Source organism: Silene latifolia, chromosome 8, assembly GCF_048544455.1.
Source record: "Silene latifolia isolate original U9 population chromosome 8, ASM4854445v1, whole genome shotgun sequence".
Lineage (NCBI taxonomy): Eukaryota > Viridiplantae > Streptophyta > Magnoliopsida > Caryophyllales > Caryophyllaceae > Silene > Silene latifolia.
Window position 1 is genome coordinate 94,470,863 of NC_133533.1, and position 16,334 is coordinate 94,487,196.

Sequence of the window (16,334 nt, forward strand, 5' to 3'; positions counted from 1 at the left end):
TCCTTACGCGTTTTCGAATTTCAATATGTGCAACTTCTTGTCATATAATAGAGTGTTCTGTTAAACACTAGAATAGATCATTAGTTCTCCTCGAGAATTCATGACAATTCTTCTATGGCTTACCAATGACTCATCATGCTCTTAAGCATATGATTCATTATTGGACATGTGCATGATTATTCTAATGGCGGAAACATTAGTAATCTTTAATCATGTGATTAACCATTCTTAGGTTCAATGAATGACCATGACTGTTTATGGTAATTTCATTTTCATCGATATGAATAACCTACGTTTCTCGTTGATTTGATGTGTATATCTCAATACCTATCCAGCATCCCATGATGTGATTGGATTTATCATAGTCCATTTTTATCCAGAATTGAAAACTCAAATACTTCTTTGTGAAAGATAGTATTAGCTCGTCATTCTCAATGAGTAATGAGTTATAAACTTTACAAGATGATTGCTCCCACTAAATTTCATGTCTTCACATGATAATTTCAAACCCCCACTCAATTCCACATGTTTCGTAATTGACTACTCAATCGAAATATTTCAAGAATTGAAATACATTTTGCTTTGCCAAGTTATTAAGATTAAAACCATATATGTTCCCAACATATCCTTTCAAAATACTTATTTTGAAGAGATTTCAATCTTAAACTTATGGAAAGAGATTTTAATCTCTAACTCATTTTAAATGTGAAATCCCATTTAATACACGTCCTTCTCAAAATACCCTTTTCCGGAAGGAGGTTTAACCATTTCATTTTCATAATGAGGTTATGTAATGACACTAGCGTGGTTAACAATTAACTTAGCTTTTGTAGATATCGGCATATCTTCCTTTGCAACTTTTAATCATAAATCTCATTTATATTCGAAGATGCAACTTTGTTTTATTTAGGCTCTTAAGTAAATATCAATATTGAAACTCTTAATTATGTAGGTCATAGCCCAACTCAAAATGTCTTGTTGAGACTTTTCTTTACTCATTTTCTATCTTCTTTAGTCATTTTTTATCAAAACTTTCTTTTGGTCTCCTCGTGTAGTTATCTTAAGAATATATTCTTTTGATTACTTCACTTGGTATCTCTTGTCATGTAGATCTCATCTATTCGAGACCATAGATCTCATCTATTCGTGTATACTATCTATTTAGGTATACAAATCATTCTTTCTTTCGTAGATCTCATTTACCCAAGCATACAAATTATTCTTTGTATTCTATGTGTCTTCATTTTTCTCCCACTCTATCTTTAGAATAAATACACTAGGTATTCAAAGATAGCTTATGAGACACAAGTGATGATTTTAAAGTAGAAGGAGGACTATCTCATAGATTGACTAATAGATTTTAGATTTGATGAGTGTACTTGGTAGTTGACATCCGTTTAGAAGAGTTCATCAACTCAACATCACTTTATAATTGATCATACACAAGCCTTAAGCTTGTGGACATATAATGAATCCCATCATTATAGTTGTCTATTGGATCACTTTAAGTAGATGATCATATGTTTCTATGTGCAAGCATATAAAGACAAATTTTTAGAACAAACAAATACGATAAAAGGGGTGACTTGGGTTGCAAACCAAGCCACCATAATCCAAAATAGAACCATTGTTTAGAAAGGATCAACCATTTCCATGTCCAACACGGAAATCAAAATAGTTCTAAAAATCCGAAACACAACTTAAAATAAGACAATAATAAAAAGTCAAGCTTCATTGGTAGCTACTCCTAGCTCCTTGATGATTTCTCATGCTTGCTTTTCCTTTCCTTTGTCTTTGCTTGGAAGAGACCCTATTTACAATAAAAAGGGGATACATTATCACAACTTTGTATCAAAATACCATAGTTGAATTAGAAACATAAAAGAAAGGATAGTCATTTACCTACTGGAGTGATCTTTCCAGCTTTGATGTCACCAAGATACTTGGAACAATTCCTCTTCCAATGTCCAACACCATTACAATAATGACATTTATCAAGAGGACCCTTCTTGGTTTTGGAAGTGCTAGCTTCAAAAGTCTTAGCCTTGGTGGACATGGGAGCTTGCCTCTTACCATTTTTCCCATTCTTTTTGAACTTCCCCTTGCTCTTAGTGCTTATATTAAGCACATCCTTAGGTAGGTTAACATTTAACCCCATTTCTCTTTCGGCTTGCACAAGTAACTTGTGCAACTCTTCAAAAGACACGTCCTTGTCTTGCAAGTTAAAATTTACCCGGAATTGAACATACGCTTTGACTTTGGATAAGGAGTGTAGAATCCTATCTACAATGAGCTCTTTGGGGATTTAAACCTTTTGAAGTTTCAATGTCTCGACTAGCTCCAACAATTTGAGCACGTGAGGGCTAACCTTTTGGCCCTCCTTAAAATCGAGATCAAAGAATGCCGAGGCCGCCTCATATTGGACGATCCTCGGTGCTTGCGAAAACATTGTCACAAGTTTGTAATAGATTTCATAAGCGGTGCCCATTTTAAAGGCTCTCCTTTGGAGTTCCGCCTCCATCGCAAAAATCAACACATTTTTCATAGCGGCGGACTCTTTGTGGTAAGCCTCATATGCTTCCCTAGTGGCGGCACTCGACCTAGCATTAGGTTCGGGTGGAGAGGCCTCGGTGAGGTAACGAAGCTTATCGTCACCTTGGGCGGCTAATTTGAGTTGAGCATCCCAATCGGAGAAATTTGACCCATTCTTTTCAACTTTACAACGATCCATGAAGGATCGGAGCCATGAAACATTAGTGAGAGGTGCAGCATTGGTGTTTGGTGCGGCCATTTGTTATGAGAAATAAAAGTGGTCTACAAAACGAAACTAGAAGGAATAAAACATTTGTCGTTTTCAAAATAATAATAATACTCGTAAAGTTTAATTTAAACAAGTTTTATTGCATTTATCTAGTGACCTCTACCCAACTTGATAAATGATTCCAAGACCCAAATTCATATTAACTTAGGCATCGGTAAAGGCGAATACAACCCTTATAAATATAACTCGGTGGATTAATTCTTTAATCGATTCTACTCTTAGAACTATTGGTCGATAAATTTACATTAATATTTATCTTTAGCCTGAAACACATCCGGCAACCGTCGAGAATACTTTCGTTGAGTTCAACCCAAATTTCGAATAAATGTGTCCATGATCCAAATTTACATCAACTTGGGCATCGGTAAAGCCGAATACAACCCTCATCTTTATAAATTAGGTGGGTAGACATTTATCACCCACTTCCCCTACTTAGCAGGTTTGTACCCCGGTAAAGCCGAGTGCACTCCCTCACGAAATAGGTTTTCATGGTTTCTAATTTTTGGTAAGGCTAAGTCTCAATTATTTATTTAAGCGAGAGGTCATGTCAATTTATTATCTATCACGTTTTAAGTGAACTAAACGGTGAACTACGATAATTGTAATTGACACGGTCGATATACTCGATTTAATGATAATGCATGTTTTAGTTATGGCGATTTAGCGATGCATGCAACATATAAATAAAATGCAAAGCATAAAAATAAAATCCTAGTATGACCTTCCTAAAATAGTAAATCTAATAAACTATTACAAATTCGGAAACCAACTCCTTTGGTCCCTTGAACTTCGGTCTTAGCACGCATTTCAAGGCAACACTTTCTTTGATGGATCGCCTTCTCGAGTGGCACCGTCTTCAAGGAACTCCGGAATAAATAAATTACATAATAAATTACAAATTTCCTATTATACATTTGTAATTAAAATAAAATAAATCTATTAAATTACAAAACGGTGATACGCGATCACAATAAATTACAACCGAATCGATATTCCCATACATTTCGGGTAATATCAATTAAAACTAAGGCCATACTAAGTAAAATTACATATTTCAAAATTACATAAAATTAAAATATGACAATCATAAATAAAATGCAGCATTATAATATGTATGAACATGCCCAATTTTATGCTAAATCGCCTTTAAGGAGCCAATATCGTATATTAATCGGTTTTTACGGATTTGCGTGATTTAACCTTTTCAAAATCACAATAATTACATAAATTCACATATATGTACAAGTTAATTACCCTAACCAACATAGGACTCAAAATTAGTCTCCACTAACATTTTGACAATAATTAAACTTGTTTTCTAAATATTGTTCATAAATGGAACTAAAATACAAAATTATGCTATAAACATCAAATTAAATCATAAAAAATTTCAAAAAATTTCAAAATTTGAAATTTAAACTCATGAACATTCTGGAAAAATACCATGACACTCATAATATTCAAAACTTAGGTTAAAAATTTCGAAAATTTATCGAGAAAAACAATGTTGCGGTTTATCGATTTTAACAATTATGACCATAAAAATATGAGAAAATTATTTTCATCAACTTTTCACTTTTAGATCTGAAATATATGATATAATGCAACATGTGACGTTTTTCCTTAGTCATGAAGTATGTTTTAGCATTTTTACTAATTAAAGTCACTATTTATGTGATTTTTCATCAAAAATTCATAAATCATGCATAAGGACTTCATTATAGCCAAATCTTTTACACACATCTTGTAAAATTTCATGTGACAACATACTAAATTTCCATGACCAGATTCGAAATATAACTCATATTAACCTATTTACCCATTTAAATACGATTTTAACTTGAAAAATCCATATTTCGAGCAAAACAACTCATTTTATCATGAACATGTACAGACCATCAGTAGATAATATATGTAAAAACATATCCAAAAACCACTCATAAATTCGAAGTTTAGCTATTTTTAGTTCAAAAATGACATTTTTATCATAAAAATCACATTTTAATGCCATTATTATATAAAATAAACAATAAAATCCATAAATAAACCAAAATGTCCTAAAAATCACTTAGGACCAGAAACGTTTAACATGCAAGATTATTTTAATGTTTATCTTCATAAAACCAATTTAATTAGTTTTGTATGTTAATCATATAACTCGGAAAAACTATAAACCGATTTGCATGCAAACAACCTAAGGCTCTTGATACCACTTCTTAGGATTCATTATTAATCTCATTATTTAACATATTCATATATGTGACATTTTAATTTAGTCATAAAATTAAAACTAGATCTCAAAGGCATCAAACGGAATGTCACATTCTACCACCCTTAAAAGGAACTTCGTCCTCAAAGTTTACTCACACTCTTAACCTCATCCACCAAATATCAACACTATAGAACTCATATACGTCATCATCCAACTGTCAGCACTATAGAACTCATAAACATCATCATCCAACTATCAACACCATCGAAATATTCTCACACTCCTAAGCATCACACTACTACAAACACGGCCATGGCCTTTTAACAATATCAACCACAATAAAAATCCATCCTTTATGCTATACTAACACTCTACTTCCAATTATACTACCATATACACAACCATCAAAATCTCTTTTATCGCATCCTACTCCTCTTAAAATAAATATTACGTCCTCGTAACTCACTAATACTAGATCCTTAGCTATATCTTCTCATTATCCTCATCACCACCACATGTCAAATATAACCGTCTATAATCTAAACACTCATCATTCCTATATACAAGGTTCTCTTACTTAAACAACTCTCATACCTCAACTTATTCTGACCTCCATCTAACCAATACCATAAAATCCTTATCATAACCAATAATCCAACTGTTCCACATTACCGCAACACGACATACCTCTCTATATAAACTATATAAACTCCTATCGTCAAAAGCATAATGCATGCAAACTAAAATAGACAAGAGAATAAACCGCCTTTCTTACTTTGGGATTTCGGATTAAAGGGCACAAGTAGGATCTCCTTCTTACTTGTTCTTGAGCTTTCTTTATATGGATGAACAAAAGGATCCAAAGAAGAATCCCTCGCAAAAGTGAATACCCAAGGTAACCTCTTAAAAGACTTATATTATTAGTACTAGAACAATATTAATCTTACTAAAAATTGACCCAAAATATTTGTTTTGTCTCTTTTAATTTCGTCCAAGAGAGGATGAATATTGAGAGATTTTATTTCTCTAAGCTTTCATAAATTATAGAGCGAATTTCTATTTTCTTACACTAGAAAATAGTTAAAGTTGTGAATGAATAATTAGAGAGAAAAACTCTCTATAATGACCCTTTGAAAACCGGTGGGGAGGGTGGAGGAGAGCCAATGCATGGGCAAGTTTTTCTATTTTCTTACACTAGAAAATAGTTAAAGTTGTAATAGCTTCCTTCTCGTCATCCTTGCTTTTTAGCCAATGATCCTTCTATATACTCTTTATTCCTACATCCATGGTCATCATTCTTGCCTCCTCTTCATACTAGTCCATCGAAGATCGTCAACGAGCTTCGAAATATGCATGGGAGACGGGAATTCTGCCTCATTATCTTCGTTCCTACAAATCATATACAATGCAATAAGAAAGCCAAATAGGAAGGAATTGACGAATAAAATGGCCGTGTAATGCTATATTAGTATGCAAAATGGGTTCAATTAGGGGACTAAATGTGTGCTATTAAGAGTCACATCAATAGTCATCGAAACTTATACAATCTCATAAACACTGACTCTGTATAACTCCTTGGACAAGAAAACTTACTCAAAACCGCCTTACTATATCACAACACAACATATTACATGGAATAAACAGATAAGAACCTCATGACTATTATCCCTACCATTTCACGGAATAAACATATATCATTAATACACATACAAGTATAACTAGCCATGTCAGACCAGCCAAACTATCAATTTTGAACATCATTCCATTAGGTTACCGCACCCAACATATATTATAGAACATTCAGATAACAAATTTATAACTATCACACCATACCACTTCTCGTGAGGTAAGAACCTGACACAAACATTTATACACATCATTGACCCGTAATCACATCCAACTAGTCAATCCTGATCACATAAGTTACCACCCGATAAAGGTTACCTCTCGCTTGAGCTTAACTCGTATGCCCCTAATAACACATTCTCCCATTCGCATAGCCATCACCTTCTACCAAATATAACCATACCACTAATACTCAACTACCAGCAACCGCCTCCCTATAACCACAACTTATACTCCCTCACAACCATACATATCAATCTTGTCCATACAAAATCAACCTCTTTAGAATGACTATCTTTCCAATTTGTCATCACCCTTATCCACTAGTGACAACACCTCCACACTACCACTGTTTATATATCCCCTCTTACACTCATCTCAATATATAACGGTTCCTTTCCTATCTTTCGTTAACATCCTAAATATCGAACATCAAATCCATCAACAAAAATTACCTGAACATTCATTCCCATTCTATCCTTAATTGTATCGTGACCCAACTCACCACCAAAACCTCATATCATGAAAATACTTTACCAACTTTTTACTTTCCTTACTTCCTCGAAACTCATGACTAACATTTTGTCCTGAAATTCCTATTTAACCATTAACTCACACCCTCTCATGATGCTATCACACGTTTCCATGATTCCTTACTTTCGTGTTCCTTAACTCTGGTCAACATTCTCTTAGCTTACTTTCATCCTTGTTTTCCCTTTACACTCCACAATACCAATTAATAGTTCATCTCCTTACTTCTTGCACCTAAGTCTTTAGTAATCTGGTTACCTTTTCGTTGCTCCAAATTTCAAATTCCCTTAATTCATATCGGTACCTTTTCACTCTTTCTTACCATGGATCTTCTCTTATCATGCTATCACTCACACTTGTCACCAATCAGTCCAAACCATCTCTTTTTTTTCCTCTAGAAACGAAAACTCAATTCATACCGTTAATTATCCAAGGAAATCACAAATTAGTTTCACCTTTTCATAATACAAATTCCCAAACTCGGCCATTACCTACACATCGATGCATACTCGATCTCACTATAAACCATTCGCTTCCATACCTCTGTAACGACCTTCCATCAATTATAACCTTAACCAACACAATCCTAACCATCTCCCTCCATAAATAATCACACATCCCAATTTGCCACTATTTGCATCCCTCATTTCAATATTCTCATTCTCCCATTCCATAAACTTACATCACTCTTTGCTCATATACACTTACAATTACATTACTCAAACTCGCAATTATATCACTCACCACGTCTCATAATACTTGCACCATGCCTCAATAAGCCTTACCAATCTTCCTTTTGTTTTTCCACTATCTATCACAACCACATATAACTTATGTCCTCCCCACCGAACTCATACCCACCATAAGGTGCCACTTCTTACAGCATAAGATTCGGTAAATTACACATCAGGACCATCACATATGATGCGTGTCATTTCTATGATGTTTTACATCTCTTTTTACACGCATTTTAGAGCTCATTTGTGTAATATTTGTTGCTTTTCTCCCTATTTCCGTCTACTTCCGTATTTTGTACTTTATTGCAGAAATGTGAAGAATTCGACGGGAAATCAAGCCAAATCCGCTCCCGAGTAAGCTGCATTGCAAATGACGTAAAGGAATTACTTAAGGAACAAGCTTGGTGCGCGATCCAAGGCCCAAAAGACAAGTCCACGAAGAATAAAGAAGTCAAGTAGCAGCTCAGCCAGTCGATCGACTGGACTCATCAGTCGATCGACCAACAATCGGGATCCAGAAGCTACTGTTTGCTGACATTCAGTCGATCGACCAGCCGGATTATCGATCGACCAGATTTCTTTACCAGACGAGAATTAGAAAGTCGTGAATCTCAAGGCCCGTGAAGTTTAGGTTTTAGAAATAAGTTGTTGCGTTTATTGCTATATAACGCAACACCAACATCTAGTTTTATCATCAGAGAAGATATTAAGTTTCACATCACAATAGTTTAGTTTATCTTCTGAGTAATTAGGGTTTGATATATCGACTTTTGCATTGGAATTTCTGCCCTTTCGTTCTTAATCTCTCCTCTTGAATCTCGGTATCTTTTTCCTAATCTTAGTTTATTGCTTTTATTGTTAGTATAGAATTGATAGTTAGTATTCCCAAGCCAATTATCGTTTCATCATCATTGTTATTTGCTTTAAGTATGAGTCCCATAATTATCATTAGTTTATTTGTTGTTTTTACATTCACCATGAGTAGCTAAATAGCTTGTGCTAGGATGTAGGCGATTTATGGCTAGGCGGTATTAGATTAGATACGGACTGAACCCGCGTGTCAGTCGATCGACTGACATTGTTGGTCGATCGACTGACCTTGTAAGGATTTCCTTCGTTTTAATTGAATTTATTCTTGTATTTAACGAATCGAATGCATGCGACTAGTTAGATACCTATTTTATGACTGACCCATTAGATCGAAAGATAGGGAAGGTTATTTGACCGTCAATTAATTCGACTAAACTGTGCTAAGATCGAAAGATAGGTATAGTTTAGACCATTAGTCACTTTTCGGACGAAAGTCGTGTATTAGTGACATTAGGGACCTATAGCGAGATCGAGAGATGCTATTTGTTAGGAGTGGACCGAGAGGACCTCTTATTTCCCGCCTTACCTGTGTTTAATTCAGACCGACCTAGTTTGCTGCCGCCGAAGCTATAATGACCCGACCATCCTGGTACTCTTCCTTTATCTGTTTAGATCATATTCTTTTTAGCTTATTTTCCTTTTATTGTTATTAGCTGTCGACCAATTCACATCAACCCCCACAATAGTTACCTCAGACTGGACATAAATCAACTAAAGTTTACAACTGCCTCCTTGTGGTTCGACCCTGTTTACCACTAGCCTAGGTTAGTCTTAATAGGAGATTATAAATTTATCTTTGGTACTCACAGCGACGGGTATCAAATTTTGGCGCCGTTGCCGGGGAGGCAATTGTTCTAATTTTTGGTTGTCTTATTTTAGTCTGTTTTTCGCCTCAAGGGAAGACTGAGTACCTTGAGGCAGTTCTCATCTCCTTCTTTAGTGTTGTCTATTTGCAGTACTTCAGGAGAGTCCACTCATGTTCCATCCTTGGGAGCAGCAGGTGGAGATTTGTGGGAGATGTGGTGCCGAGGGGCATTATTCTGCTATATGCCGAGCTGATATGGACCAAGTCTATGCTTACTGGCATTTTAAACAAGGTCATTATGTGCCACCACATCCGTACTACCAGCAAGGCTACCAAGAGCCTTCATATTCCTTTGCACCGCCTCAGCAAGACCCTCTTTCTTCTGAAGAGAGTGCGGAATTGAAGTCTATGGTGGAGATGCTTAAACTCCAAATGCAAGAAATGGCTGAACAGAGAGAAGCTTCTTTCAAAAGACTTGAGCTTCTCTTGGCTCAAGTAGCTGCCGAGCAAAATGATGATATGTATGACTCGGAGGATGATGATTTGGAGGACGATGAAGCGTCAATTGAAGACTTCAATGCTGTGCCACATGAAGAATTCGATCAAGCAGATTTGTGTGGTCAAACGAATGACATTGCAGAAGAAAGAGCGGTCGATCGACTGGAACCAGTGGTCGATCGACCAGTTATGCTGGAGGAGGAAACTACTCGATCGGGTAGTGACGCTGTTCGATTGATCCCCGCATCCTTGGGAATTGTTAAATCGTCACCAACGCCTATTCCGGATAACGATGAGAAGGTAAATGAAGACCATCCCTATCCGATTAGAGGTAGTTCCACTCCTTTAGTTGATTATGTATACCTTCTTACTCCTTATGTTGAACCAGTTGCTGCTGTGGAATTGACGCCTCCGCCCCAGTTTGGGGACAAATTGGAGGAACATCGCTTTGTTTCTCTTTCTACAGGTCTTGGCAAGTTCAAAGACCCCGGAGGTGAGTTGGGTGTTCCTAGCTTGAAGTCTGGCACTGCCCGGATATATGATCCAGGAGGAGGTCCTGATGAGGATATGCCGTCTAAGAAGAAGCTGTGCGCTAAGGTGAAAGATTGGGATCCGGATGCTGCGAGACGTTGTTCTTCTTCCGTTGCCATGTTGTGGAGGCCGGGTTTAGATTTGACAGTTGCTGAAGCCACTGCGTTCAGCCAGAAGCCGACGAAGTGGGCCATACCATGGCCATTCTTGATCAACTACTAGTTGATCAAATGCTTATCAAACAGTTTTTATTGCTTTTAGACATTTTTTTTATTGCTTTTGTGTGCGCGAGACTTCGCATTTACTTTGCTTGCTTAGGATTTTTACGCACTTTAAACTTTACTTTGGGTTTTGCGCAATTTTGGGCGCGTATTATTGTGCATTTGCAGGTTTTTAGACCTCGGTAGCTCTAGTTATTGAGCTAATACGAAGAAATAAGAATTTGCAAAGAAGTTTTGATCGATTCGACTGGCCTATATGGTCGATCGACTGATTTGCAGGTTTACAGGAGCTACTGTTCACGCCCACCTGGTCGATCGACTGATCTTCTTGGTCGATCGACCACTGCTGCTGCTGTATTTGTTCACGACCCTTCCCCTGCTGTGTTTGGTCGATATGCGGACTTAAGGGAGTTTTCTACTCCATTTATCTCCCGTAAAATTTATATATTTCTTCTGTTCTCTCATTTATGCACAATTTTTACCGCTTCAAAATTGTTTTCCCAGTCTTATGCGTGGTATTTTCTGTCTTTCAGGCACACTTTTTGGTAGCACTGCTGGCTACTGAAACCTCCTAGCTCACGCTGGTTTGGGGAGGTTTCCTTTGCTGCGCTTAAAGTCTTGTGAGTTCCTGATTTCTTTACTTCATGTCTTATTTACTTCATTTTCTCGCAAATTCCCATTTCTCTTTTCTTCATTACATGATTTTGCACAATGGGGACATTGTGCGATTTGGTTTGGGGAAGGGTTTTGCGTCGCATTTCATTCACGTTTAAATTTTGTTTTGCATTGTTTATTTCATATTCGCTATATACAAAATTCCAAAAAAATTGAAAAAAATTTCAAAAATTCCATAAAATGCATGTTTATTAGCATATAGGTCGAGTCGGAACGGTAGTATTTCTATGATGATTTTGCATTTGCATCTGTTTTTGCCTAAGCTTTGCTAGATTGACATGTTATTAGTAGAATCATATAAGTGCATATCTACGAGTTTTCGTTACATTCATGCTGAGCCTGAGACTTGACTTTGAAAATTGGCAAGCTACATCATATATTCTGAGTTTTTAGAGCTTATAACTGGTGACATCTATGACCAGTTCATCTAGGATTGTGAGTAGTACTCCTTATGAGACATGTTTCCTTAATTTGCATAATTATGAATTTGATCTACTTAATACCTGTATGCATTCGGTTTGTGGTTAGTTGACACATGTGGTAGAGGTTTCCTTTTCTCATTTTACCCATAAGCTCCACATCTGCCAAAAATATCCTTTTTGTCCTATTTACTACATCCTACATTTAGCCTGTCCTTTGTCAAGCTAGTAGTCTGTGTTCTTGGGATTGTTACTTGTTTTTGGCGACATATGCTCTGTTGAGATGTTGGTTGGGAAAATGAAATAAAAAAGGGAAAGAAAGAAACAAAAGAAAAAAGAAAGATGAAAAAAATAATCCGAAAAAAAGAAGAAAAAAAAGGGTATTCTGTACTGTTCAAATGGGTCGATCGACTGCCCCTTTTAGTCGATCGACTGAATAATTCGAAAAAGAAAGAAAGTCAATTCGCATACTTTAATCCCTACCTTTTGGCGATTTTTGCTCCCATGTTTTATTCATATTTTATGGGGAGTTAATTGATTACCTTTATACATGGAGATTGTGAGTTTTGTGCTTGCTATAGCACCGCTTCGTTTGTTTATGAGAAAGAAGTTGGATGTTGTCCTTTGGTTCCGTTTTGGTACTAGCTTGATCACCTGTACCTCCACTTTACCATAAAATGTTTTGCCTCTTCTTACCCATACCTCACATTTCCATAATTATACCTCGGCATGTGTCAATGGTCATCTGTTTGGTTGGAATGCATATGTACGGTCATAGAGGTCGTCTTCATAATTTATTGCTGGCATGTTTTCATAGGTCGTAGTTAGGTGAGAGTCACTACAAAATTAATTCTTTCTGTCTTACAAATATATCACCTGTGCTTAATTGAGTGATTTGAGCGACCCGTGAGAGTCCCGTTTGATAAGTCTCTATAGTCAACGGTTCAGCTGTTTTTAACGACTTCATAATTCGTTTGCATGATTCACATTACTAGTTGATTGTTGGTTGTGCATTAAATTGGTTTAGGCTTTACAGTTTGCATTTCGCTCTGAGATTGAACTCGTTCCATTAGGTCATTAGATCGAGTCTAGTTCTTGCTTGGGGACAAGCAAGGTTTGGTTTGGGGAGATTTGATGCGTGTCATTTCTATGATGTTTTACATCTCTTTTTACACGCATTTTAGAGCTCATTTGTGTAATATTTGTTGCTTTTCTCCCTATTTCCGTCTACTTCCGTATTTTGTACTTTATTGCAGAAATGTGAAGAATTCGACGGGAAATCAAGCCAAATCCGCTCCCGAGTAAGCTGCATTGCAAATGACGTAAAGGAATTACTTAAGGAACGAGCTTGGTGCGCGATCCAAGGCCCAAAAGACAAGTCCACGAAGAATAAAGAAGTCAAGTAGCAACGGCTCGGCCGATCGATCGACTCATCGATCGATCGACCAACTATCGGGATCCGTGCTACTGCTTGTCGACATTCAACGATCGACGATCAGCCGGATTAGTCGATCGACCAGATTTCTTTACCAGACGAGAATTAGAAAGTCGTGAATCTCAAGGCCCGTGAAGTTTAGGTTTTAGAAATAAGTTGTTGCGTTTATTGCTATATAACGTAACACCAACATCTAGTTTTATCATCAGAGAAGATATTAAGTTTCACATCACAATAGTTTAGTTTATCTTCTGAGTAATTAGGGTTTGATATATCGACTTTTGCATTGGAATTTCTGCCCTTTCGTTCTTAATCTCTCCTCTTGAATCTCGGTATCTTTTCTGCCCTAATCTTAGTTTATTGCTTTTATTGTTAGTATAGAATTGATAGTTAGTATTCCCAAGCCAATTATCGTTTCATCATCATTGTTATTTGCTTTAAGTATGAGTCCCATAATTATCATTAGTTTATTTGTTGTTTTTACATTCACCATGAGTAGCTAAATAGCTTGTGCTAGGATGTAGGCGATTTATGGCTAGGCGGTATTAGATTAGATACGGGCTGAACCCGCGTGTCAGTCGATCGACTGACATTGTTGGTCGATCGACTGACCTTGTAAGGATTTCCTTCGTTTTAATTGAATTTATTCTTGTATTTAACGAATCGAATGCATGCGACTAGTTAGATACCTATTTTATGACTGACCCATTAGATCGAAAGATAGGGAAGGTTATTTGACCGTCAATTAATTCGACTAAACTGTGCTAAGATCGAAAGATAGGTATAGTTTAGACCATTAGTCACTTTTCAGGACGAAAGTCAGTATTAGTGACATTAGGGACCTATAGCGAGGTCGAGAGATGCTATTTGTTAGGAGTGGACCGAGAGGACCTCTTATTTCCCGCCTTACCTGTGTTTAATTCAGACCGACCTAGTTTGCTGCCGCCGAAGCTATAATGACCCGACCATCCTGGTACTCTTCCTTTATCTGTTTAGATCATATTCTTTTTAGCTTATTTTCCTTTTATTGTTATTAGCTGTCGACCAATTCACATCAACCCCCACAATAGTTACCTCAGACTGGACATAAATCAACTAAAGTTTACAACTGCCTCCTTGTGGTTCGACCCTGTTACCACTAGCCTAGGTTAGTCTTAATAGGAGATTATAAATTTATCTTTGGTACTCACAGCGACGGGTATCAACATACGTAAAACAATGCATAATGAAACAAATGAACACCTTTGAATTAAACATAATATGCGACGAAGTCAAAAGATAAGCATATGACCCACAATAGGGGTCACTAGATCGAGTGCAGCCTACTCGATTGAGTAGGTGATGGTCAGAAGCACGTATAAGAAATTACCATGGCTACTTGATCGAGTAAGGGTTACTCGATCGAGTAACCAGAGGTGAACTCGATCGAGTAAGGGCCACTCGATCGAGTACCCTACGCAGTTCTCCGCATTGTCCAATTTTCGAAAAACGGTCATATCTCACTCGTATCTTTGTCATTTTGGGCGTGTGACCTATCTTTATAATCATAAAATAACAAGTTATCACCTCCAATTAGAATCGCATGAAAATAATATATATATCTCAAGTTATAATTGTTTAAAGACAACTTCGTTGTAATAAGACAACATAACTTTTTGATTTTTACTTCCAAACAACCTAAAAAACAACAAAGTAAACAAAACCAACTCAATGCGCAGAAAACTAGTATCCCTAACCTCATGTTACTATCTTCAAAAGCCAAAAAACAACATCCATCATGCACATATATTATTAAACTTACCACTCGTGTAATGCTCGCATGCTTTTATTCTATAACCTTACGTAAGAACAAAACATACTTGTACATTACAAACCCTATTCTTATGTTACTAATACAACATATCACAACTCCACTTCGTCTCCTAAACATATTCTTAATCACGAAATTCATATTATCATGCAATTGTAACTCCATCATTTCCAATAAATTCATCCATTTCAACCATATTCTTCATTCAACATGTGCATACGACACAACTGTAAACAAACAAATAAATTTATTATATAAGTTTATGCAAACAAAATCATGTATAATCATATCACATCCCCTAATCACATGTTACTAGTATAGCCACTTTGTAAATTGTCCTTTTCATTAAATAACATGCTCTTAATCATAGATCGTATTCTTATGCAGTAATTACATCATATTTTTCCACCATACCTCCATTTAATCACATACCATTCATCCAACAATTTCATATACACATATTCATCCAACATATGCAATCGAACATTAGTAAATACATAGCGATCCCATGACACCCAATAGTGACCGTTTCAAAGTCGTACAGTGAGTTTGTGAATTTAGGACTTCTCCCAAGTCTTTGCATTAGCTTCTAACAACTCTTACACGAGTTCATTTAAATTTGACTCTCTATATTCATTGAGTTCATTACTTACAGTTTCCAAAATTGTTGCTCTGATACGTCTTTGTAACACCCCATACTCCAAGTGCCTTACTAGGACCACTTAAGGTATGAGAATGCTACTATCTCGGTTACCCGAGGCTATGTATAACAAATAGACAATAACGAAACATACTTTATTAAATATATTTAAAGCAATACAAGTCCAAACCAAAACTGTCAAATGAAATTAAATCTGTTTCAAAAGCTAACTAGAATGAAGTAAATAAATGTTTAAGACATAGCGGAAGACTTCTAGAGATCTC